The following is a 26,571-nucleotide window of genomic DNA, read 5'->3' on the forward strand; positions in this document are numbered from 1 at the left end:
CACATTGAATTAGTTTGCAAAAAAAGAGAAAATACAATTCCATTAATCAGCTTTTTATGATTTAATATTGTAACCATTAAAACAGCTGTCTATATTAAATGCTTATCCAGAATTTGTTTGGAGTGAGCTATTCATTATACTGTATTAGATCGAATCACAAGCACGTTACAAGGTCAGCACACTGTAATAACATTAACCATTATTCAGTCTTCAAATACGTTGGAAAAAGTTGTTCCTTATTGACAGTAGTGGTAAGAGTACAAAAAATTGTACTCAATTACAAGTACTGTTACATTGCTGAAATTGTACTCAATTACAAGTAAAAGTACTGGTGTTAAAAAGTACTCAAGTAAAATTACAAATTACTCGTAAAAACTACTCAAATTACAAAATTACAAATTACTTTTTAGCTGGCGGAATTGGTGGAATTATCCATAAATGCGGAGTCAGACAAGATCCAGGCAGTAAAATACATTTTACATAACACATTTAAAGATTCGATCAATAGATGATTTAATTAGAAATAACACTTGCAAATTATGGAGAAACTTTGCTAATTACCTAATTCGCGAACTGAACCGTCAGAAACCACAGAACAACACTGCCTAGTGCCTAAACATATTATTAGTAAATTAAACATCACACAAATTAAGTTATATGTCTTCTTACCATAATGTTCTTTTTTTTTCAGATTATAGACTGAAGTCTTGTAACAGGGTTTCTGCAGATATCATAATGTCAAATTTAAGACTTTTTAAGACCTCTTTAAGACCATAAATTATTACATTTAAGACCTATATCGCAATATCAAAAGCACGCAAGAGAAAATGCAAAAACACAAAAGTGTTGGTAAAATAAAATTATTTAAATTGAACAGTATTGAAGACAAGTTAGATGCACCATTGAAGTACAGGAAAAAAAAGAAACAAACATTTTGAGGCTGATTTTTACTTTCACCTGGCTCCGCATTGTACAGCTCCGCTGACTGTGCGCACTTTACGAAATGCATGAGGCTTTAATACTTAGCGCATTCATCGTTGTGATATTCTTTAAAACATCAGGGACCAGTCAAAAGAAATCCACTGTAAAGTCAGACGGATAAACAAAGAAGTACAAAATTTCCGGAACTACGTCATATCATTAATACTGTTCAAGATTTTAAAAATTATAATTTTTTATTATTTATATAATTTATTTTTATTACAAAGTTGGGTGACGGGGTGGGGCAGTGGGTAGCGCTCTCGACTCAAAACAAAAAGGTCGCTGGTTTGAGCCTCGGCTTGGTCAGTTGGCATTTTTGTGTGGAGTTTGCATGTTCTCCTCGCGTTTGCGTGGGTTTGCTCAAGATGCTCCGGTTTTCCCCACAGTCCAAACACATGCATTTTAGGTGAATTAGGTAAGCTAAATTGTCTGTTGTTGTAAATGAGAATGGGTTGCAGCTGGAAAGGCATCTGCTGTGTAAAACATATGCTGGATAAATTGGCGGTTCATTTCACTGTGGCGACCCCAGATTAATAAAGGAACTAAGCCAAAAAGAAAATGAATGAATTATAAAGTTTTATAACTATTGAAGATTTTTTTAAATCAAACTTTGATGCATCACTCAATTTTGTTTATATCTCGGACAGTTCTACCTATTAAAGTTAAATATCACTGACAACAGAACATAGGTTACTCTACAATTATATTTTTTATTCTGGCAAGAATAATAGCAAAAAAAAACTTTTAATTATTTTGCCCACTCAACAATTGAGACATTATTTTCTGGCTAGTTTCTGTCCTCTACTTGTGAGCTGAAAAGGCAATAATGGGCCAACAATCCGGTCCATTATCACCAATAAAGCCTAGAAATTGGGCATCACTATACTGTAAGCCGATGGGTTCATATATTCTTTTCCAGTTATCAAAAATATAATTTGTTTCTTATTTTTTGTTACATTACTTTAACTTCAAAAATATACATCTGTGAAAAACCTATAAATGGTGGGAAAACATATTCTGTAATATTAAAACCACCTGGGTCTCCACTTTTGCCATGGCTTCTTTTTTATTGTAACAAACTTATCCCCCAGGTTTTTGCACACTTTTAAACAAAACACTTCCTTTCCATGGCTGTTGCAATTTGTAGCCAAGAATTATTGGTCATTTGGTTATCTCTATGGTGATCACGCATGGTCGGATCGTTAAGATGTCTGTACAGTCGTATTGTTTCAGACAAAATCTCTTCAGTGTTTCATATTCAACTCAAATCAAACGCAGCGCAGCGCGAACTGTTCACCCGAAATCCTGTCGCGCGAATCCAAAGTGAACCTTTGCAAACACTGCGATGATGTCACATTCGCCGCGCGCCCTGAGCTATTGCATGCTGGTCTTGTTTGTAGTTTTAATACCGCAAATTACATTAGGACTAGTGAAATAAAGAACTACACCACCACGAAACCAAGCAACAACAAAAAATAATTTAGTAGCGTTACATGGACATCGGAAAAGACCTGTGCAAATATTTAGAACAGCGACCTAGAACAGCGAATTTAAGACCTTTTAAGGCCTAAAATTTAGATGTTTATATTTTAGACATTTTAAGACCCCACGAAAACCCTGTGTAAGCCGGATGACACAGCATACATTTAATTATCATTTTTAGATGATAACATAGCTCACACTGCATCAGCACAGCTGTCCACTTCCCTATGTACCTGTAGGTGAGCAGCTCCTCCGGGGCGTGGCCATGGGCATTCATCCTCTGCTATTTCTTCCTCATTTCTTCTGTCTTAAATCTCCATATGTCAATTGATAACTTTGTGACTGTATGATGATGACGGTCAGTTCACGTAAATCTGCAGTAGCCTGAACTTGTTTTTCGGTTCAAATAATGTACCAGCCTTTTCATTGGTCCGTTAAGATGAGCTTTTTTTATTGGCTACCGAAATGCTGGTCAGTGCGTGGTTGAAATATTAATTTATTTACAGTACTCTGTAACGAATTGTGATTTTAAAAGTAACGAAGTAGATTACTCGGCTTAATTTGTACTCAAGTACAAGAAAAATTACAGGCTTAAAATTCTACTCATGAAAGTACAATTACCAAAAAAATTTACTTAATTACAGTAACGTGAGTAGTTGTAATTCATTACTCCCACCACTGCTTATTGAGCAACCATCGTTATATGCTGAAGGGAATACAAACTTATGTACTATACACGTTGAAAAATATTTTCTAAAGCCAAAGTGAACAACATAAGTTAGTTAACTTGAGCATAAACTTACCACCAGGAAGTATTTTCGCTGCCAGTTTATTTTGTGCCCCGTGCCTGCTTTGACTAACGTAATCCTCTTCACAGTCCAGTTGTTCGCGCGATCTGACCAGGTTTTTCTTGTCGTCAATGTTTTTGTGTTATTATATCGGTGTTGTCTACCTTTACAAGATTTGAGTCTGGGAAATAAAACAATAAAAATTTCAGGAACCTCGGAAACGATCTGTCTTCTGTTAATGGGAAATATGAACTTGTTGATCGCGCTCAATAAGCTTACCTTTCTATGGCTGCGTGGGATTGGACAATTTTATGTTTCGATTTGAAAAGCTTGGCTCTGATTGGTCAAACAGAATTAAACGCAACATTCTGGTAGACCTTACAGAGAAAATGTATGTCACATACATTTGCCACATAATATCGAAAGAGACTGAAGTGATTGATTCAAAATGCTTTAACTAGTGATTTGCAAATGTACATCCTTTTGTGGAGTGATTTTTTATATTTTAATATAAAAATATATTTTATTTTAGCCATTGAGCTTTTAATTATGGATGTTTATGACATATGCTCAGCTGGTACAGTATATAAGTGAAACTTTTATCAGTTGTTTTATTTTTTGTAATTTGTTTTGTTATAGGTGTACCTTATGTAAATCTGGGTTTTAAAAGTGGATTATTTTAAAATGACTATATAGTGATGCACTACGAAGTATTGGAAGATGTAATATGAAATTATATTGCTTTAAGAGCAATTTTTGGCAAACATATTTTCTGAGCAAAGTAAATATATTTGTAGTGCAAAAAAAGGTTATCTATTTTTCCAAGTACACACATAACTACATATATATTGTAGTTTCGTTGTTAAACATAAATAGCTTAATATATTAAGAAGTGCTACATTATCATATTTTACTTTTATAATGTGTGTAGGTTTGCCTTAATAAACTTGACAAAAATATCTTAAATACTTAAATATATCTTCATTTTAGAAAAATATGTTATATTCATGGTTTGAGTGAATTATTATACTTTACAAAATATATTTTAAAAAACCCATACATATTTTGAAATACAGGCTGAAGCACATGTTCATTTGCAGTATTTAAAAAAATGTTTATTTATGTCTAAAACAATTAAAAAAAAACATGCATATACCTTAAACACACTCAAATTGGCACCATTTCACAATGTTCTTATACAAAGTACAGAAAACATACTTTAAGAAAGAATTAAGAAAATTAGTATGTTCTCTGTAAATACATTAAAATGCATAAATAGTATACTTGAGTTCTAGCCTATTTTTAAAAAGTGCAATTAAACATATCTTCTACCAATGTACTTGTAGTATACTTTATAATAAATACATTAAAATGCAAACCAACACATTTAGAATGCACTTTAAGCAAGTATGGTTTTTGTGCTAATTGTGCTTTAAACATACTATCTACATTTCAAGTACATTTGTAATATATTTAAGAGCACTTCTTTTTCACCTGGGCTGTAGCCTACTATTTAAGCCTTTTCCCCTCTGCGCTTTAATTATTATCACTATAAATGATCACAATCTCCCATATGATCTGATGATAGTACTTTTGTTTGATAGTAATGTATAGTGTCTGTATGGTATCTGTAAATGTTTAGAGTGTGAAATTGTTGGACAACCACCACACACACATTAAACAGCAAAATAAACATGTCTATAGCTTACTAAAAGCCTTTATGTCTGTTCATATATTTTATATAAATGCAGAGCAGCAAGACCCATGGGATTTCATCAGCCACTCACCATCAGAGTCCTCAGTGGAAGCTGAGAAGAGCAGAAGAGGAAGCCAAGCAAGAGATGCCAGAAAAAAGGGGGAAGGAAATAATGTGTTATTTTGCTGTTTGAGTATAGGCAGGCGCAGTGGGTAGCACAATCGCCTCACAGCAAGAAGGTCACTGGTTCGAGCCTCAGTTGGGTCAGTTGGCATTTCTGTGTGGAGTTTGCATGTTCTCCCCATGTTAGCGCGGGTTTCCTCCGGGTGCTCCCACAAGTCCAAAAATATGTGGTGACATTGGGTAAGCTAAAATTGTCCGTAGTGTATGTGTGTGAATGAGTGTGTATGGATGTTTCCCAGTGATGGGTTGCAGCTGGGTGGCAACACAGTGGCACAGTAGGTAGTGCTGTTTTCTCACTTTAAGAAGGTTGCTGGTTCGAGCCTCGGCTGGGTCAATTGGCGTTTCTGCGTGGAGTTCTCCCTGCGTTCGCATGGGTTTCCTCCGGGTGCTCCGGTTTCCCTCACAGTCCAAAGACATGCGGTACAGGTGAATTGGGTAGACTAAATTGTCCGTAGTGTATGCGTGTGAATGGGTGTGTATGGATGTTTGCAGCTGGAAGGGCATCCACTGCGTAAAACATATGCTGGATAAGTTGGTGGTTCATTCCACTGTGGCGACCCCAGATTAACAAAAGGACAAAGCTGAAGAGAAAATGAATGAGTATAGGCAATGATAGACAAGACAATATTTGATTAAGATGAAGTGTTTTAAAATGCTTATTTATTAAAATAAAGGTTACAAAGGAAGGAAGAAATATATTGTGTGTTTGTATATTTATTTTTGTAATGAAGTTTACGGCCCTTTGGCCGCCGGGAAGAAGGAGGCGGAGAACCGACGGAGTTTTAAAATGATTTATTAATAATAATGACGGCAGCTCCTCACGGAGACTGCCATTTAAATCAAAACAAACGGACGGCAGCTCCTCGCGGAGTAAAATAACATGCCCGGGCCCGGTCCTCTCTCGGCTTCCTCTGCCATCGGTCCTCCTTTTATGGTCCAGAGCTCCTTCCGTGGGATCCGAGGCAGGTGCGCACCGCACGTGTATCCACTCACGCGGTGGCCTCACCCCGTTCCCACGGCTCTCGGCCACGCCCCCTCGCCACATACCCCCATCTCCCATCACAGGCCGGGGGCACCCCGGTTTGGCGCCACAGCACCCGCGAGACCTATCCGAGACGGGCCGAGAGAAAAGGAGATGGAAAAAAAAAAGGAGGAAAGACAGAGTAGACCGAGAAAGGGGAGAGAGGAAAAAAAAAAAAAATTGGGGTTCGGTTCTCCAGACACGCTGCCACTCGGTCCTCCACCAGCTGAGAGATGCGACGACGTGCTGGGAGCCCTGTGGAGGAATCTATCCACCCGTCCGTCTTCTGGCGTCCGGCGGCGGTTCTCCTGGCTGGCTGGCGGCATTTCTGGTCTCCTGCTCCGCTCCCGCTTCGGTGGATGGATGCAGGCTCTGGCATCATGGCGGATCGCGGCGACTCCCCCGGGTTCTGTGGGATGGCTCCCTTCAGCTCTTTCCCTTCCGGTGGTGAGCCCCGCGTCCCCTGCTCCTCCCCATACTGGGAGACGGCAGCAGGCAGATCCTTTCCTCGCCAGCCTCAGGCCGCCCCGGCACTCTGGGCAGACGAACGGGTTTCTCCCCCACTCGGGTTAACTCCCGAACACTCGCCCCCTCTCTCAGCGGCGAGGGCATCTGGACAACGCGTCCCTCCTTCTCCCGGGTTTCGGCACCACTGTAATGAAGTTTACGGCCCTTTGGCCGCCGGGAAGAAGGAGGCGGAGAACCGACGGAGTTTTAAAATGATTTATTAATAATAATGACGGCAGCTCCTCACGGAGACTGCCATTTAAATCAAAACAAACGGACGGCAGCTCCTCGCGGAGACTGCCGTCAAACTGAAAGCAAAAGTAAAATAACATGCCCGGGCCCGGTCCTCTCTCGGCTTCCTCTGCCATCGGTCCTCCTTTTATGGTCCAGAGCTCCTTCCGTGGGATCCGAGGCAGGTGCGCACCGCACGTGTATCCACTCATGCGGTGGCCTCACCCCGTTCCCACGGCTCTCGGCCACGCCCCCTCGCTACAATTTTACTGCCTTCAAGATTTTACATTGTAAACTAAAGGGAACAAGGGGGGAACAAATGTTGTATTTACTCTTTAACTACAGGGAACAAGGAAGGAACAATGCTTCACTTTAATTTACAACCCTCAAATGTGGTATTTACCCTGTAAGTACAGGGAACAAGGGGGTAACAATGGAGGAACAATGCTTCATTTTAATTTACAACCCTCAAATGTGGTATTTACCCTGTAAATACAGGGAACAAGGGGGTAAGAATAGAGGAACAATGCTTCACTTTAATTTACAACCCTCAAATGTGGTATTTACCCTGTAAGTACAGGGAACAAGGGGGTAACAATGGAGGAACAATGCTTCACTTTAATTTACAACCCTCAAATGTGGTATATACCCTGTAAGTACAGGGAACAAGGAGGGAACAAATACTGTATTTACCCTTTAACTACAGGGAACAAAGAGGGAAGAAGCTGAACTTTAACACACTAGTGTATACTTGAACACTAAGAACAGAGTAAACTACAGCAGCAGTTTTTATTGATTGAAGACCAAATTACTAAATTTTTCTATAAAGCATCAGCTTTACATTTACTGAAATGCAACAGTTAACCCCCCTGTGCAACAGCAGTAAAGATGCGAGGCTGTTTTAATCTGCATTGAACCCTGACGGTAGGCCTATGTCATGCAAAGTTGTTTGTTGATAGTGAGTTATGGAGACATTGATGGCTTTGGTGAGATCGACGAGTAAACATAAGGTAAGTAGTGTATGGAAATATATTTTATATTGAATTGCAGATTTAAAATACATACAGTATACAGTAAGGGTTCATAATTTCACAGGTTGTAAACCTTTTATTCATTAAACACCCCATATAAAACCCAAGCACTGAATAAGAGTACTAATGTACTCATGCAGGTGCATGTACAGTACATTTGCAGATAGCAATAGGTTGTCACCATCCTTGCATAATTCTTTATATGTATACAATACTTGAAGAAAAGTACATCTTAAACGTAATATACTTCTTTGCGTGATGAATATTGTAGTGGTTTTCTTGGTTATTCTCTTGCTAAATCAAACTCAGTCTGGAGGTTATGAATATCAGAAGAATATACTTTATTGTCGACAACAAAGGAGAACTTTCAGGAGACCCCCAGTAGCATCTCTGTCTGAAAAATTCTAACTCACTCATGTTATGGCCTTATTTAAATACCCTTTTACATCCGTTGTTTTCCTTTGTTCTCCATATATTACACAAATTCCACCTAGGTTAACCCCTGACCTCAATTTCCACCTAGGTTAACCCCTGACCCAAACCTGGTAACTATATAACTTATCCAGTTCTTGTGATATGGTAATTCTTCTAATGGTATGCAAGTCTACAAGCAGATTATATACATACACTTTGAATATATATATTAACTTCACACTTTAAAGAGTATAAAATCCACCTCAATATCTTATTGTTACTCCCCCATTACGCAAACATTATGGTTTGTTCTTTTGCAATTTAAAGAAAAGTACACCGTTATTTCACTGTACTTACGCGGTACTTTTCATGCGGAATATCTGGTTGTTACCCCCTTATTACCCAAGCATTGCAGTTTGTTCCCTTATACCTACGTAAATGTTATTTATACTTACACTATACGTACAGAAAAGTACACCGTTATCTCACTGTACTTACGCGGTAATTTTCGTGATGAACATCTGGTTGTTACCCCCTTTTTACCCAAGCATTACGGTTTGTTCCCTTATACCTACACATACGTTCATTATACTTACACAGTACGTACAGAAAAGTACACTGTAATTTCGCTGTACTTACGCGGTACTTTGCGGTTTGTAAAAGAAAGCGTTACCTATTTTTGCATACTCAATGTATTTGCAAAAGGAAATTGCCTCAAAAACTGTCATGTGAAGATAAAGAGACTCACACATATGTTTATTCAACTAACTTTACTCTTCTTCTGATTATTACAACAACTTCTCTAGTAACTCAGTAACTCCCCCTACTGCACTTCACTATATTAGCACTTAACATACATGACATCTTCCCCTTTTTTTTTCAAACGGTATATGCTTGTTGTGATGAGTCAGAAGGCATTGAATCCATTTGCAAGCTTTATTAAGAGCACACATACAAACAAACACAAAGGGGCAATCCAGGAGACAGAACGTGGGACAGGCAAAAGTTCAAAGGCAGGCAGATATCTTACTGGTCAGAATAACAGGCTGGAGATCAGGGGCAGGCAGATGTCTTTCGTAATCGTAGAACAAGCACAGGGTCAGAAACACAGATCAGTCCGAAGCAGGGAGTATGGAACGCTCAGAAATGACAGCCAGGCAAATCAAGACTTCGCAAAGAACCGGAGCGTGAGTGTGGTATATATACACGAGAACTGATGAGTTGCACCTGGACCGTAATCAGTGCCAGGTAGCAGGGCTTATGGGATTTTGAGTCCGTGAGTCGAATCAGAATTCTGGTGATGGTTCCCTCTGGTGGTGCACAAGAGGGTTGGCATCGCCCTCATTTACAACAGAACCCCCCTCCTGCGAGCGGCTCCTGAAGCGAGAAGGCACCTGACGCCGGGGTCTACCGCGCTGTCGGGGGGCTGGTTTCTCTGGGAACCTTTGATGAAACTCTTCCGTGAGAGTTGGGTCTAGAATATCTCTAGCATTCACCTAGGACCGTTCCTCTGGACCGTACCCTTCCCAGTCCACCAGATATTGGAGGGCGCCACCCCGACGTCGAGAGTCCAGCACTTCTCGAACGAGGTAAGCTTCCTCGCCCTCGATCATGACAGGTGGAGGGGTCCTGGTTTCCGATTCCTCCTCAACCGCCTCCTCTCGTGGACCACCAGCGGGTTTGAGTAATGACATGTGGAAAGTAGGAGAAATACGATAATGATTAGGCAAGGCTAAGCGAAAAGACACTGGAGTAATCTGGCGTACAATTTTGAATGGCCCTACATACCTGGGACTGAGTTTGCGGCAGGGCAATCTCAGACGAAGGTCTCGTGTCGACAACCACACCCACTGCCCCGGTTGATACGTGGGTCCCTGGCGTCGGTGACGGTTCGCCTGAATCTCTCTCCTCCTGACTGCCCTCATGAGATGTCTGTGAGCCTGGTTCCAGACATCCTCACTCCGCTGCAGCCAATCCGTGACAGCAGGTAACTCAGTGGGTTCTCCGGACCATGGAAACAGGGGTGGTTGGTAGCCAAGAATACATTTGAATGGCGTAATACCCGTGGCTGGCTTTATTAATGAATTTTGTGCATATTCTGCCCACATCAGATAGCGACTCCAGTCGTGCTGTTGCTGATGACAGTAGGAACGTAGAAATCGAATGACTTCTTGATTCATACGTTCAGTTTGGCCGTTGGATTGAGGATGGTACCCTGAGGTGAGACTAACATTAATATTTAGATTTTTACAGAGAGCGGACCATACCCGGGAAGTGAATTGGGATCCCCTGTCTGAGACGATATCATCAGGTAAGCCAAACATTCGAAATACATGATTGCACAGGGCTTCTGCGGTTTCAAAGGCAGAGGGCAATTTGGGCAACGGTATTAGGCGACAAGCCTTGGAGAAACGATCAACCACCGTGAGAATGACTGTGTTGTTCTGGGAAACAGGGAGATCCGTAATGAAGTCCACCGCTATATGGGACCAGGGCCGTTGCGGAACCGGTAGCGGTTGTAACAGGCCAGCAGGGGTTTGGTGAGATGCCTTCGTGCTTTGGCAAATTTTACATTTCTGAACATAATTAATTACATCCTTCGTGAGGGACGGCCACCAGAAACGGGCTTTGACTAACTCCAAAGTTGCAGTGATGCCTGGATGCCCCGAACTGGGAGTGTCATGAATATGGGTCAGTAATCTGGTACGTATGTTATTGGGTACAAAAATCAGGTGATTCGGACAGTCTACTGGAGGGTTGTTTTCTCGGTTGGCCTCTTGGATCTCGGTAAGTATGTCCCACTGTACTGGAGCCACTAGTAAGTTCGTAGGAATAATGGTTTCATCTCTAATTGGGGTTTTATCCTCTGATAGCCTGGATAGTGCATCTGCCTTACTATTTTTACTCCCTGGTCTATAGGTGACAATGAAGTCGAATCTGGTGAAGAACAAAGCCCAACGAGCTTGTCTGGGATTTAGACGTTTGGCTGAGCGAAGATATTCCAGATTCTTGTGGTCAGTTAATATGGTGAATTGCTGACTAGCCCCCTCCAGCCAGTGTCTCCATTCTTCCAGGGCTAATTTCATTGCCAGTAATTCGCGATTTCCCACATCATAGTTTCGTTCTGCGCTGGTCAATTTACGGGAGAAGAAGGCACATGGATACATTTTGGATGGTTGACCCTGACGTTGAGATAACACAGCACCGACTCCTGTGTTGGATGCATCCACTTCCACAATGAAAGGTAGGTCTGGGTTGGGATGACGGAGAATAGGAGCTGTGGTGAATTGAGTCTTCAGATCGCTAAATGCTTGGCGTGCTTCAGAGGACCAGGATAGTTTGTGGGAATTTCGTTTGGTCATGGCTGTTAATGGTGCGGCTATTGAACTAAAGCCTCTGATAAACCGTCTATAGAAGTTGGCAAAACCTAGAAATCGCTGCAACTCCTTGAGATTCTGGGGTAACGGCCATCGTTGAACTGCCTGTACCTTCGTATCATCCATGGTAATCCCTTCTGCACTGATGACGTATCCCAAAAAGGCGATCTGTGTCTGGTGAAATTCACACTTCTCTAATTTGGCGTACAGACGATGTTGAATCATGCGTTGCAACACCATACGTACATGTTCAACATGTTCCTTCATCGTGTTTGAATATATGAGGATGTCGTCGATGTAAATGATGACCCAGCGATCCAGCATATCCCGAAAGACATCGTTCATAAAAGATTGGAACACGGATGGACAGTTTGACAGGCCGAAGGGCATTACCGTGTACTCATAGTGCCCCCTAGTGGTGGAAAACGCGGTCTTCCACTCGTCACCAGCACGGATTCTGACAAGGTTATATGCACTGCGAAGATCAAGCTTGGTATAATATCTAGCCTTTCTTAATTGTTCCAGGGCAGGAGGTACGAGGGGTAATGGATAGCGGACTTTTACGGTGATTTCATTGAGCCCTCGGTAATCAATACAGGGACGTAAACTGCCATCTTTCTTCTTTACAAAGAAGAATCCAGCTGAAGCAGGAGATGTAGAAGGTCGGATGAAACCCTTGGCCAATTCCTCGTCGATATATTCAGACATTGCCTTGTGCTCAGGTTGTGACAGAGAGAATATTCGACCCGTTGGAGGACTTGAACCTGGAATTAACTCAATAGCACAATCACTTGGTCGATGTGGGGGAAGTTGAGTAGCTTTTTGTTTGCTAAAAGCTTCATGTAAGTCATGGTACTCAATGGGGATTAGTTCATCAACGAGTTCAGGTAACACATTGGTGGTTCGTAATGGAATTTTGTGAATGGGCTGGATGCACTGTTTCATGCATGACTCACTCCACTGCAATATCTGTCCGTCCCTCCAGGAGATATGAGGATCATGTCGCCTTAACCAGGGCAGTCCCAACACCAGTGGATGATTAACTGAATCAATAATGTAGAATTGCATTTCTTCAATGTGTAGAACACCAACTTGTAACTGTAGCTTATTCGTAATCATACGGATGCGTCCTTCACCCACAGGACGACCGTCTAGTGCTTCCACTGCAAGACAGGAATCATATGAGCTGAGAGATAGTTCGTGACATAAAGCAAATTTCTTAGATATAAAGTTTCCGGCAGATCCAGAGTCGACAAGAGCCGTAGTATTAATCATTCTTTTATCAAATTTAATAATTACAGGAATCAGTACACTGAAAAGTGCAGGAACATGGGAAGGACTCACCGATTGAACTGGTGTCTGAGGTCGTACGCTGCAGGTGGATTTCCTGTGCCCTGATTGACCGCAGTACAGGCATAGATGATTTTGCAATCGATGCATTCTTTCTTCATGGGTGAGACGGGTGAAACCCAGTTGCATGGGTTCATCAGGGGGCGTGTCACTTGAAACATGGAGCTGTGAGCGAGGATTTCTACGGCTGCGAATCAGATGATCAAGACGGATGGTAAGTTCAATGAGTTCGTTCAATTTCTTTCCTTCGTCACGGCAAGCCAATTCAGATTGTAGATTGGTATTCAGACCCCGTCTGAATAGTGTCTTCAGTGTATCCTCAACCCAGTTAGTTTGAGCGGCGAGAGTGCGAAATGACAGGGCGTATTCTGCAGCTGTGTTACGCCCCTGTGTAAGAGAAAGTAACTGTTCACCGGGGCTTCTCCCATCTGTTGGGTGCTCGAACACTTCCCGAAATTGCTTGAGAAAAGTTTCAAATGTGGGATAGTTACATTCCTCCTCCTTCCATATCGCTGTAGCCCATTCCAGCGCTTTCCCCGTTAACAGGTTGCATACAAAAGCCACCCGACTAGAATCAGTGGGATATAATGCAGGTTGTTGGTTAACAAATAGTTTGCATTGCAATAAGAAGCCTTTGCAGCGAGAAGGTGACCCATCAAACTTTTCAGGAAAAGCTAATCGGGGACTTACGGTAGCCGGAGCATTGGAGACATGCGTTGTTTGAGAAGCTGTCATGGTAGCAAGCGAGGTAACTGCAGGATTCGGATGACGGAGTTGCTGCATAGCTCTCACCAGTTCCTCCGTGAGAGAAGTTAGATGGGTGAGTTGTTGATGATGGGTGGCTAACTGAGTGGCTTGAGCGGAAAGTTCAGTCGAGACTTGTGCTAAAGCTGCTGGATTCTGTAGTGGCGAAGTCTTCTGTTGTGATGAGTCAGAAGGCATTGAATCCATTTGCAAGCTTTATTAAGAGCACACATACAAACAAACACAAAGGGGCAATCCAGGAGACAGAACGTGGGACAGGCAAAAGTTCAAAGGCAGGCAGATATCTTACTGGTCAGAATAACAGGCTGGAGATCAGGGGCAGGCAGATGTCTTTCGTAATCGTAGAACAAGCACAGGGTCAGAAACACAGATCAGTCCGAAGCAGGGAGTATGGAACGCTCAGAAATGACAGCCAGGCAAATCAAGACTTCGCAAAGAACCGGAGCGTGAGTGTGGTATATATACACGAGAACTGATGAGTTGCACCTGGACCGTAATCAGTGCCAGGTAGCAGGGCTTATGGGATTTTGAGTCCGTGAGTCGAATCAGAATTCTGGCGATGGTTCCCTCTGGTGGTGCACAAGAGGGTTGGCATCGCCCTCATTTACAACAATGCTATAGATGTGCACACGAACACAAAACTCTATTCAACATTTTAACAGTCCCATTTACGGTGTATAAGAGCACACAGCTCACAAATTAAGTCTCTGAACAGGCTTACTCACTCGGCCTGAGCGAGTCACTGTGTTTGACCGTGACTGCTGTCCGTACTCTGGTACAATAGCTGTAGAATCAAAACATGTCTTTGTTACTGTGTTTGGTTCTATGATGGGAACGTCCTGCTTATGTGCACTCTCGGAGTCTGGAAAATCCTTTCTTTCAGGTTCCACTTTGTCTTGATGAGTTACTGAAAGAATCTGCTCCTGCTGGAGATGACGGCGATTCCTCCTAACTAGCTTTCCTTCGGTAGTTTTTACAACATATGACCTTGGCGTGTAAAAGGAACTTTGAATGGTCCCCTGGTTAGTCCAATCCTTCTGTTCACCGACTCTGACACGGACTGTATCTCCTTGTCTTAATGAGGGCAAGTTTCTCACTCCATTTCGACGATTATAGAAGAATGCTTGTTTACCTTTTGCTAGGGCATCAGCACTTCTGACTTTTCCATCTTCAGGCCAGGCAGGTTTTAAATTCTCTTCCAGTGTTGGGATTGTTGTCCTAATCCTTCTTCCCATTAAGAGTTCCGCTGGGCTGTACCCTGTGGATGCAGATGGAGTTGCCCTGTATGACATGAGAGCCAGCAGAGGGTTTTGCTGTCTCAATGTTCTTAGCTACCTGCACAGCTTTCTCTGCATGACCATTGCTTTGTGAGAAGTGTGGGCTGGAAGTAATGTGGACAAAGTCATATTCAGAACTGAAGTCTTTGAATTCTTTTCTTAAGAACTGTGGGCCATTATTACTTCTTAGCTCACTTGCAATCCCAAAACTAGCAAATGTGGCTTTGAGTTTTTCGATCACTTGAGTCGTGGTAGGGGCAGGAAGTGACAAGATCTCTATATATCTGGAATAATAGTCTGATATGACTAAGTACTGGAATTTGTTGTGTTCACACAAATCTACACCTATTTTCTCCCAGGGTCTACAGGGTAGTTCACTTGAAATTAATGGTTCCTTCCGTTGTGCCGATCTTGTTTTGATGCAGTATAAGCAATCTTGCACTTGCTGCTTGATATCTTGGGATATGTTAGGCCAGCAAACTGCCTGGTTTGCTCTTTCGCGACATCTGTGTAAACCCTGATGACCGTCATGGATTCTATCCAGGATTTCCTTCCTCATACAGGTGGGGATAACTATACGGTTGCCTCTCACAACTATCCCTTTGATTTCAGACAGTTCTCCTCTCACCTTAAAGTATTCTTGAACTGCTTCAGGTGTATTTGCTACATACTCTGGCCACCCATTCCTGATAAACCATAGGACCGACTGTAACTGACTGTCTTCTTGAGTTTTCACTCTGATAATGTCCATTTTTTTGTGGTGTGGCAGGGACATTGTTGATGACAGATGCAACATACGCAGTTACCTCCAAATGACTGTCTGTGCTTTCAGTGGTATCATTTGGACCCCTTGACAGTGCATCAGCTATGGCCAGTGTCTTTCCTGGTGCGTACTCTGCATAGCAGCTGTATCTCATCAATCTCATTAAGAGTCTCTGGCACCTGAGTGGAACATTATCAAGATCTTTATTGTTGATAAGTGGAACTAGGGGTTTGTGGTCTGTGATTAATCTGAAGCTATCTAGCCCATAAAGATATTTTTCGAACCGTTCGCAGGCCCAAACCTCTGCTAAACACTCCTTTTCTATTTGTGCGTATTTTGACTCAGCATCACTTAAGCGTCTTGAGCAATACGCCACTGGTCTCCACTCGCCATTATCCTCTTGAAGCAAGACGCCCCCTACTCCATAGCTGCTTGCATCTGCAGAAACTGTTGTGGGTTTGTAGGCATCAAAAACTGTGAGGACTGGAGCACCCATCAGAGCATCCTTTACCTTTTGAAAAGCGATCTCTTGACTTGGACCCCAATTCCACATTACTTTGGTTCTCAAAAGGTCATACATTGGTTGACCGATCGTGGCTAGATTAGGAATATACTTCCCCAAATAGTTCACCATTCCTAGGAACCGTTTAAGCTCTTGAACATTTTGGGGTACCGGAAAGTTATTAATGCTGTCAACTTTCGCCGGGTCTGGCCTTACCCTCTCTGCATCGATGATGTGACCCAAAAAACGAATTTGATTTTGTTTGAACTTACATTTTTGTTTGTTCAACTTTAATCCAGCCACCTCAATGACTTTGAGTACTTTGTCCAGTCGTTCGTCATGTCCTTTTTCTGTTTTTCCAAAAACAAGAACATCATCCATATAAATTGCCACTCCGTCCAGTCCGTGTAGTGTCTCTGTCATTTTTCTTTGAAAAAATTTTCCGGTGCGCTTGTAATACCTAACGGAAGCCTTTTAAATGCTTACCTGTCAAAGGGAGTGATGAACGTAGTCAGCCTACTGCTCTTTTCCTCAGGGGGAATCTGGTAAAATCCACTAGCTAAATATCTTGGCACCTGAGAGTTTAGAGATAACTTCCTCTGTTGTGGGAAGAACAAATTTCTCCCTCTTCACTGCATTATTTAGTTTCCTCAGATCAACGCAAACACGAACATCACCATTAGGCTTTAGTACAGGAAACATGGCTGCACACCACTCAGTTGGTTCTGTCACTTTTTCGATAATGCCCTCTTGTTCCATACGACACAGTTCCGCCTTCACCTTGGGCAGAAGAGGAATTGGTACACGGCATGATACATGCACTGCATAAGATTCAGCTCCCTCTTTCAGAACGATTTTCACTGGTTCAGTTTTTAGCTTTCCTCCCTGCTGAAACACACCTTTTATTTCATTTATTCGCTTTACCAGACCCATCTCTGTGGCTGCCATTCTACTGAGCAGATTATGTGCATCCTTTCCTGGAATTACATACACAGGATAGTGATAACATTTACCTTTGTATGACATCTTTGGAAGAAATTGACCCAAACATTTAAGTTTGCCTCCTGGCGTGCTGAGTGATGTTTCTGCTGGAAACAGTTCTTTCTGTGGCACCAGCTGCTTAAATGTTTCCTCACTTATCACGCATGCATCAGCTCCTGTGTCTATTTTGAATTTTAGTGATGTCTGACCGATTTTTATTTCAACTGTCCAATTTTTCTCATTTGTGTCTTCATTAACAGACCCCAGAAACAATGAGCTCTCCATTTCTTCAGTTATTTCTCTTACTGCTTTTGTTTTACACACCCTCTGCCAGTGTCCTTTTTTGTTACATTTGTTGCATGTACTTTTTGTTGCAGGGCAAATTTCGTCTTTTATATGTGGTCTATTACCACATCTACTGCAGCTCCGTGTGTTTCTGTAGCTGTCTGTGCTTCTCTGTGCTGCTGCACCTCTCGCTCTGTGTGTTAGAGTGTGTCTCCCCCTCCCTCTGGGTATTCCGTATATGACTTGTTGAATAAGCTCACTCCGCATTTCACGCGATTGTAGATCCACTTGCATTGCGATGTCTTCTGACTGTCTTACATGTTGTATTGCCTCTGTTAGCGTCAGCGTAGACATCAGTTGTAACTTCTGGGAAAGACTTTTGTCTCTAATCCCTACTACTAATCGGTCACGAATGTGCTCATCTCTTCTGTCACCGAACTCACAATTTGCGGCAAGTTCATAAAGCGAGTGAATATACGTCTCCGCTTTCTCCCCCGATTGTTGGTTTCTCTGATAAAAACATGCCCGCTCATGTATAATATTCCTTTTTGGGATAAAATACTCCTCAAACTTGGCTAGTAGTCATTTTTTTATATTTATTATTATTATTATTACTTTTTTTACTAAGCTCACCTTTTTGTTTCGGTTGATGATTCATCACTGGGCCTGAAAAAGTCAGTGATTGACAAACTGATGCAGTTGGACAGACTCGAGGAAGAAGAGGCTATACTTGTTGAAGAAGTGAAAAGGCACTGGAATCATATCTGCAGAACTATAAAAAAATGTGAACGATCAGGCTGATGCATTGTCGGATGGCCTGTCCACCAAAGGTAAGTGTTTTTTCTTTTTTTCCCAAAATGTATTTATTTTAATAATGAATAATTGTGCTGCTCTTTTGGGTTCTATTAAAAAATGTTGACATGCTCTGCTAATTTATTGTTTAGATATTCATTGTTAAGCTGCATACTGGATGGACCATTTTTATCATTTATGTACACCACTTTAACATATCTATTAAGATTAGACATTTTCTTTTGAAAAGAGTTTTCTAAAAACTTTAATGCTGTACATGTGTATGTATTATGTTGACACAAAAAAGCTTACTTTGGTTTTTAAATTTATATATATATATATATATATATATATATATATATATATATATATATATATATATATATATATAGAGAGAGAGAGAGAGAGAGAGAGAGAGAGAGAGAAAAGTCATACGGTAACAGCATTATCATGTATCTTATGTCTTGTTAATAGCAAAAGTTCCTAAACAAATAAATTAATTGTTTTAGAAGTCTACTCAATTATGACAATTTTCACTTTTTCTATAAATACTGGAAACATGAAATAAATCTGAGGGCTATAAATCTGAGATATTCTATGCAATTTTAAATGCCTATTATTGTATGCTTTTGATTATTCTAAATTTTTTGCAGATTTAATGAATCTAGTGTATTAATTAAATCTATATGAATTTGTTCTTTCAGCCTATCCACCAGGACTTTCAGAGTCTCGGCATACTGTGGGTTGCTCTCTGTTCTTCTGAGGCAGCTCCATGAACTTAAGGCAGAACAAGAAAAGGTGAAGGAGAAATACCACAAAATAGTGACTGGATGGTATGGATTGCCTGCTCTTGAAGAAGACGAGGACTGTTAAGAAAGCCAATCAGTTGACTTGAGTGACTAGTGTGATTCAACATGTGACAAAGACTGACTGACTGACTGTGTGTGTGTGTAATTTTCTCTGTGACCTTTTCTAATTTGCTGGTTTACATTTTTAACACTTCGTTTTTTCTTTATTAAGTGTTAGTTAAATAGACTAACACTTTTGAAGAAATTTTATTCAGTTCAAAACCAATCTGTGTATCTGTTACTGAGACGATTTTTCTCTTCAGGTCCCAAACCTTTCAAATCCTCAAAAATTGGCAGAGTCGAAATAGCACTATGGTGCAAAGTGTCTTTGTTTACAGTGCTCAGTAGAAAAAACCCCCCCAAAAATAACCAGCAAAACAAAACAAAACAAAAAAAAATTATTTACAAGACAAGTAGCACTTGGCTATCATTTTCTTTCTGCAAATAAAGAAATCCAATAGTCAACTTACTTCTCCACACCACTCTACAACCTTACTCCTACAACCCACACCATACTGTGCTCACTCTGCCCTTTATATAGCAGGGGAGACTGGTATGGATTGGCTCATATCATCACAGCAGGTAAGTATCAAATAACTATATCTATAAACATTTCATTGATCAACATTTTAATTATATGTATACACTACATTTGCATACTATACAGATTTACCCCATAACTAATTTTTATATTTTCCAGTTTTTATAAACCACTTTTGTTTTATTGTCCCGGACAATCTTTCTCCCCCATACATACAACAAATAGGATCTCCGGCCGGCTGTCCCTTTTGCCCATGCGCAGTGCACGTTTGTGCATAAAATGAACGCGTTAGGCTTTTTGGCCCTTTTGGCATTCCATAGCCATCATGGCGCAGCCCGGAAGATCGACGAGACGAGACAAACACAAACACAATTGAACAACAGGTAAGTGAATATGCTTCATGTAAGTGTTATGTATGCTTTGTGATAACGGATCGGATGTATATTGGGATTATTAACTAGAAATGTGTGCGTGTTTGTCTGTATGTATGCGTTCCGGCAGCAGCGCGACTCCAGTGTGCACCCTGTGATCGGCTGATGTTGAGTATGGAGTACAGTGTTTTAATGGATGCGTGTGAAGGAAAAAAGTTTATATGTAGTTCTGCCGCAGGCCAGTGACAATCTCCTTTGTCACATTACCTCCCCCTTCTCCAGGATTGAAGGTGTCCGACAATCGAGACAGGTAATCGGCTATGATGTTCTCTTTCCCTGCCTTGTACCGTATTTGGAATTTGTATGGCTGTAAGGACAGGTACCACCGAGTCACTCGGGCATTTCGATCTTTCATTAAATGGATCCATGACAGTGCCCTATGGTCAGTTTCTAAGTCAAATTCTCTGCCTAGTAAATAATACCGGAGGCTTTCCAAGGCCCATTTGATTGCCAATCCCTCTTTTTCTATTGTTGCATATCGGTTTTCCCTTGGCAACAGCTTCCGAATTAGATACAGCACAGGATACTTCTGACCTCTGTCTTCTTGTAACAGCACCGCTCCTATTCCTCTGGCTGATGCATCTACTTGAACCAGGAATCTCTTTGCAAAGTCAGGGCTCCTCAGCACAGGAAAGGTACGGAGACATTCTTTTAAGTAGGTGAATGCGTGCTCACAGTCCTCCGTCCATGGTACTGGATTCTTTACCATTTTGGTTTTCAGATTTGTTAAGGGTACAGCTTTCTCAGAAAATTGGGGAATGAAACGACGGTACCATCCAACTAGTCCAAGAAATGATCGTACCTCTTTCTTGGTTCTCGGTCGTGGACAATTGCGGATGGCCTCCACCAGTTGTAGACGCACCTCACCATTCCCAAGCTGAAATCCCAGGTATTTCGTATCATGTTTGGCCAACTCACATTTTGTGACGTTCAGGGTCAGTGCTGCTTTCTGGATCTTGTGTAAAATCTTGTGCAAATGCTGGAGATGGTCTTTCCACGTGTTACTGTAGATTACCACATCATCCAGGTAAGCTGCACTGCAGTCCTCACAATCTTGCAGTATTAGATCCATTAGGCGTTGAAAGGTTGCTGGGGCCCCATGTAACCCAAAGGGCATGGTGGTAAACTGATAGAGGCCGACTGGTGTCCGAAACGCGGTGTATTCTCGGGAGGTCTTCTCTAGTGGCACCTGCCAGTAGCCTTTGCAATGGTCCAGCATTGTAATATATTTTGCTCTCCCTATCCTTTCAATGAGCTCATCGATACATGGCATGGGGTAGGCATCGAATTTTGATACTGCATTTAGCTTTCTGAAATCCAGGCATAGCCTTAATGTCCCATCCTTTTTTGGCACAAGGACTATTGGACTACTCCAGGCACTTGTAGAGGATTCAATCACCCCCATGTCCATCATCATCTTGATTTCTGCCCTCAATGGAGTTATCAAGCTCTCTGGTACTCTATAAGGTCGTTGCCTGATTGGTGTTGGGTCAGTCAGATAGATACTGTGCCCCACCAGGTTAGTCCTTCCCCGCTGTGTCCTCAGAAGTTCAGGGTAACTGTGTAATACATCCATCAACTCGACTCTTTGTTTTTCCTCTAGATGGTCTACACTCACCACTGACTGGAACCTTCTCGGAGTATCCTCATCTAACTTGTCCTCTTCCTCTTCTTCTGGTGCATCCACCTTACAAGTAAGCATAGCCTTCTTCATCATAGGCTCACGTTCTCGCCATTCTTTTAAGAGGTTGGCGTGGTAGATTTGACTCTTTTTCCCTCTGTCAGGGTGTAGTACTTCGTAGGTTACAGGTCCAGTCTTTCTGAGGATGTCATAAGGTCCCTGCCATTTCGCCAGCAGTTTATTTGTGGATGATGGTAGGAACAATAGTACCTTCTGTCCAGGTTGATATTTGCGCTGTCTGGACCACTGATCATACCACAATTTCTGAGCTTTTTGGGCTTTCTCCAGGTTTTCTTGTGCTTGTTCGCGGTATGTGTCCAGTCGGTCCCTCATCTGTAATACAAATCTGACAATGTTGGTCTCTCCTTCTCCTACAGTATTCGGTGCTTCCCAGCTTTTCCTCACAAGCTCCAGGGGTCCTTGGACTCGCCATCCATAGAGAAGCTCAAAGGGTGAGAACCCTGTAGATGCCTGTGGCACCTCACGGTAGGCGTAAAGCAGAAAAGGCAGCCATTTGTCCCAGTCTTTCCCGGTGTCGTTCACAAACTTTCTCAGCATCCTCTTGAGGGTTTGATTAAACCGTTCAACTAAACCGTCAGTTTGTGGGTGGTATGGACTTGTCCGAATCGGCTGAATGCCCAACTGCTCATGTAGTAACTTCATAAGGCTTGAGGTAAAGTTTGTACCTTGATCAGTTAAGATCTCATCTGGGAATCCAACCCTGGAAAACAGTTGTATTAGTGCTGTTATTACCTTTGCTGTGGTGATGCTACGTAGAGGGAAGGCTTCTGGGTAGCGGGTGGCATAATCACAGATCACTAAAATGTACTGGTTGCCTGTGCTGCTTTTTTCCAGAGGCCCGACAATATCCATCGCTATCCGTTTGAAGGCAGTGGTGACCACTGGCAATGGATGCAAAGGAGCTCGTGCTGACCTGCGAACAGAACTGGTTTTCTGGCAGACAGCACATGTAGAGCAGTATGTGTGTACGTCAGTATACATGGATGGCCAAAAGAAACATGTACTGATGCGATAGTATGTTTTCTGATGTGCTAAGTGTCCTGACCATGGGATGGTGTGTGCTAGGTGCAAAATCAGTGGTCTGCAACATTCAGGAACAACAAGACGTTTGACACCATCAGACAAGACATACAGTACATCATTTTCAACTACATACTTTTCTGCCCAAGAATCTCAATTGTATTTGCCCCCTCACATACTTTGTTAAACAAAGGTCTTAAGGTAACATCATCAGCTTGTAACTGGGCTATGTTGGTTGGAATGTCCCAATCAGTAACGTGCAACCCCTCAGTTTTCTCTTTTTGTATGGGTGAACCCAACTGTTTTTCCATGCGGCCTTTCCACCGTGACTTCTTAGTTTTTCCCTCCCCTTGAATTAAGCTGTCATCCAAGTTTGGTAGGGGTTCTAAACCCACTTTAGCTTGTGCACGTGTCAGTACAGGACATGAAACACCAGAAGTAACATCTGTACACCCATCAGTCTTATTTAACAGTTCACTCACAATTGGTAGATCCCATCTAATACCATGTCTACGGGTAACCCTACTACCAGTCCAACAGTCATCAAATATGGTTGGTCCTTAATTAGAACAGTTATCTCAGTGGTAGGGTAATTTTTCTGGTCCCCATGAACACATAGAATGTTTTGTGTGTGTGTGTAAAGACAATGCGAGTTGCTGGCACATAACATTGTTTTATCAAAGACATTTTGCTGCCAGTGTCAATGAGTGCATTCAATGTCTGTCCATTGACCACAACATCTATATGCTGTTTTGCATGTATAACCGTATCTTTCTCATAACCCTCTCTTGGGACATAACAAAGACTTGTTAGTTTGGACTTTCATACGGGACAGTTTGATGCTTTATGCCCTTCTTGTTGGCAGTAAAAACACACAAGTTTTTTGTTAGGAACAAAAGAAACAGTACCTTCATCTCCTTTGTCAGTGTGTTTGGCCCCTCGGTTTGCAGTAGCCCGTGTATGCGTCTGAACTCTGTGTGCATTCAGGTATTGTGTGGCCAGCCTGGCAGCACCTAGTCCATCCATGGGCTCATGCTCTTTCACCCAGGTTCGTACTTCATATGGCCGCACTCGTAGGAACTGTTCCAAGATGATGACTTCTCCTATCTCTGCCTTCGTGCTCCGCTCCGGTTGAACCCAGCGTCGGTAGAGGCCCTTAAGTCGATTATAGGTCTCTGTGGGGGTTTCTCCAGCAGGTGTCACTGTCTGCCGGAATCTTTGTCGGTATGATTCTGTTGAGATGTCAAATTTTTCCAGCAGTACCTCACGAAGATCCTCATAGACATCAGCCCGATCTTCATCCATAGCGAGGTATGCTTCTAGTGCTTTTCCGGAGAGAAGAGGAACCAGTCGACACGCCCACTCTACCTCCGGCCAACCCCAGGATTTTGCCAGACGTTTGTATCGACGGAGGTAGTTTTCAACATCTTCCCCCTCTTGCAACGTTGGCATCCGAGTTTCTGGTCGCATTGGCTGTGGTGGCACTGGTGTCTGGTGCTGAGCAGCTTCCGTTCTCCGGGTGCGGGTGACTACTGGTGTGGGTAGGTCCCATCACCGGCTCTGTAAGGTCTCAGGTGTGGATTGTTGGCGCAGTGTTTCTCGTAGCCCCCGTAGCTAGTAGATGAGACCTTCTTCCCTTTTTTGCTGGCCTGTTAAAAAGGTCCTCATCATCGCTACTACGTCTTCCTCTATGGTGGTTGCAACCGGTGGGTCTCGAGTAGGGCTGGATTTAGCACCCTTCTCACTGGTGACCTCTTCGTCCTCATCCACCGTGTCCCATGCAACCTCCTCCATCGCTGTTTTTTTCTGGGATCTCAGACCCTTCCTTGTCTGTTTTCCTGAATGCACTGATTTTCGACTTGCCATCCCACTTCTGACACCACTTGTTACGGAGACTATTTTTCTCTTCAGGTCCCAGACCTTTCAAATCCTCAAAAATTGGCAGAGTTGAAATAGCACTATGGTGCAAAGTGTCTTTATTTACAGTGCTCAGTAGAAAAAATCCCCCAAAAATAATAACCAGCAAAACAAAACAACGCAAATTTTCTTTCTGCAAATAAAGAAATCCAATAATCAACTTACTTCTCCACACCACTCTACAACCTTACTCCTACAACCCACACCATACTGTGCTCACTCTGCCCTTTATATAGCAGGAGAGACTGGTATGGAATGGCTCATATCATCACAGCAGGTATCAAATAACTGTATCTATAAACATTTCATTGATCAACATTTTAATTATATGTATACACTACATTTGCATACTATACAGTTTTACCCCATAACTAATTATTTTTTTATTTTCCAGTTTTTATGAACCACTTCTGTTTTATTGTCCCGGACAATCTTTCTCCCCCATACATACAACAAATAGGATCTCCGGCCGGCTGTCCCTTTTGCCCATGCGCAGTGCACGTTTGTGCATAAAATGAACGCGTTAGGCTTTTTGGCCCTTTTGGCATTCCATAGCCATCATGGCGCAGCCCGGAAGATCGACGAGACGAGACAAACACAAACACAATTGAACAACAGGTAAGTGAATATGCTTTGGATGTATATCGGGATTATTAACTAGAAATGTGTGCGTGTTTGTCTGTATGTATGCGTTCTGGCAGCAGCGCGACTCCAGTGTGCACCCTGTGATCGGCTGATGGTGAGTATGGAGTACAGTGTTTTAATGGATGCGTGTGAAGGAAAAAAGTTTATATGTAGTTCTGCCGCAGGCCAGTGACAATCTCCTTTGTCACAGTATCATATAATGTTCATTGCTTGGTTTTGAGTACCTTATGTGTACAGTAGTTATAATTTTAAAGTGGATTAAAGCCTTTAATCAAAGTTCTAAAAATAATAAACACATTCATTCATTTATTATTGTAATTTTTGTGATCCATTTTAAATATTTACTCAGGTGTATTGTAATTCTGGATAAGTGTTACCTGCAATCCATACTGTCCAGTTGCAAAGTTTGCACAAATTAATTGCAGGATCTGTACAGTGATTTTTAAATGCTGTAACTTTAGCGTGTTATAGTAACAGTTAATCTTAATGTTTGTTTAAACTGTCCAATTGTCCTGGCAATAATTAAAACTGCAAGTAGTTGCAGGTTTAAACTTAGGCCTGGATATTCTTTCAATAAAGCAACAATAATTTAAGTTGTTGTTAGTATTATTACTTATGCTAGAAGTGGTAGTATTAGAACGTTATATGAAATATTTCTATATTTCATCTGATGTCACAAAACATCCTACAAATCCTATAAACAAGCATGTTGTGAGAGTGTAAAAAAAATAACCGAATTAAAATCTGAGGCTACAGATATTTGTGCATGATGCTCTTAATACATATGTGGATTTTACTGCTCTTCAACCCCCAGGGGCCAAGTAGAGCCCCAAATGAACAGTACAAAAATTCAGATTTCAAATGACTGTAACTTTAAGTGTGATCATCATATCAAAGTGAAAATGCCATGTTTTTACAATAATGTTGTGCACAGTTTTCAGACATATATGGAAAGGTGTAAAAAAGGTGTTTATATAAAATGTGAACCGTAAAATATAACATTTTAGGTTACTTTTCAGATATGTCATGATGTCTTATACT

General features: G+C 41.8%; 1 long non-coding RNA gene across 1 annotated transcript; it reads right to left on the reverse strand.

Annotated features, from left to right (window-relative positions):
• Nucleotides 1-6,860: 6,860 nt before the first annotated feature.
• On the reverse strand, nt 6,861-18,115 carry LOC147841723 (uncharacterized). Its single transcript, XR_015502625.1, has 3 exons — nt 14,438-18,115; nt 9,057-9,227; nt 6,861-7,158 (listed from the first exon to the last, which is right to left on the reverse strand). It is a non-coding gene; the product is annotated as an uncharacterized LOC147841723 (long non-coding RNA).
• Between the last annotated feature and the right edge of the window lie 8,456 nt (nt 18,116-26,571).

This window comes from Danio rerio, chromosome 11, assembly GCF_052040795.2.
Source record: "Danio rerio strain M-AB ecotype USA chromosome 11, GRCz13ab, whole genome shotgun sequence".
NCBI lineage: Eukaryota > Metazoa > Chordata > Actinopteri > Cypriniformes > Danionidae > Danio > Danio rerio.